Below are 1,495 nucleotides of genomic sequence, written 5' to 3' on the forward strand. Positions count from 1 at the left end.
CCGCAGTGCTGCCCAGGGACTTAAAGGTGTTGGAACACTCTGTGGTCTTCATGTTCCAAATCTACCAGGCAGAAATGGAAGACAGAAGCATTTTTTTAACATAAGAATTTCCAAAGGTTGGAAGATTAAAAGATTAAAAATGAGAATACTGAAGAGGAGAAAATTGACTAAGGAAAAAATGCTAGTGTGGGTGCAATGTCAGTCAAATATGCAATAAACACTCATCCATTTTGCTGATGAACTGACATACACAATAGTCACAACACGAAATAATGACAGCCTTTGGAATCTATGAGCTTTGCTTACAATTTTTCCCTTGGCTAACAATTATCTGCCTTTAAACTAGTCACTGTGTTAACACTGCTACTGTCCTGGGTAACCAGAAGCATCAAACGCAAACAGGACACTTCACGCACAATCAGACAGCTGTTGGAACAAAAGATGTTGGTAAGGACGGGAATACACGGTGACTACCAGGCACTGCGCTGGTGGAAATGTACAATGATGCAGCCAAACCCACGGCCACGGAGTTGATTCCAACTCATAGCAAATTGATGGCTACAAGCCGAGCTGTCCCATAGGGTTTCTGACACTGCGAGTCTTTCTACAGGAGCACACAGACAGATGCTTAGCTCAGTGTGCCACCAAAGCTCCTTAAAAATGTCACAGAAAATGGTTTAGCAGTTTCCTATAAGCGTGGTTCACAAAAGCCCAAAGACAGAAACAACCAATGTGTCCATCAATAGCTGGACAGATAAAATGTGGTAAGCCACACCATGGAATGTTATTTAGCCATAAAGAGAAACTAAGTTCCGAGACACCACAGAACGGATCAAACTTGAAATCATGCTGAGCGAAAGAAGCCAGACACAAAGGGTAGATATTACATGGCTCTCTTTGTGTAGAGTACCTGCAGTAGACAAGTGTTTATGAGTGACTGTCAGGAGCTGGTGGAAGGAAGAGATGGGAGTGACTGCTTAAGGGGTATGGAATTTGTTTGGGTGAAGAAAACAATTGGAAATCAATAGTGGTGATGGTGGCATACATAATATGGGGAATGTAATGAATGTCAGTGAATTGTACACTTAAAAATGGTTAAAACAAACTTTATATATTTGGTCACAATATTACGAATATTTAAGTCAAATGAGGGTTTGTTAGAGCCAAATACTCAGACTCTATCCTGCAATCAGGGTTGGGCATGAGCAGGTGTATTTTTAAGGGATTCACAACAGAAAGACTTTCTAGACACACCCATACAACTTATGGGACGAGTTTCCTGGATTAGAAGGCCGGGACCATCGTTTTGGGGGCAACTTGGTCAAACTGGCAAAACACAGTCCACAGAGATATTTTTTAGTCACATTATTGCGGGCTGTACAGCTCCTGACGCAATCCATACATCCATCGACTGTGTCAACCACATTTGTACATGTTGCCATCATCATTTCCAAAACATTTTCTCTCTACTTGAGCCCTTGGTATCAGCTCATTT

General features: G+C 41.7%; 1 protein-coding gene across 1 annotated transcript in view; it reads right to left on the reverse strand.

The window, feature by feature from the left end:
• The window catches only part of SMU1 (SMU1 DNA replication regulator and spliceosomal factor), a 22,262-nt gene that overhangs the window by 4,128 nt on the left and 16,639 nt on the right, over nucleotides 1-1,495 (reverse strand). The gene's annotated exons all lie outside the window — the stretch shown is intronic.

The sequence above is a fragment of the Echinops telfairi genome, unplaced genomic scaffold (assembly GCF_000313985.2).
Source record: "Echinops telfairi isolate 266 unplaced genomic scaffold, ASM31398v2 ScPeMD7_25;HRSCAF=90, whole genome shotgun sequence".
Taxonomy (NCBI): Eukaryota; Metazoa; Chordata; class Mammalia; order Afrosoricida; family Tenrecidae; genus Echinops; species Echinops telfairi.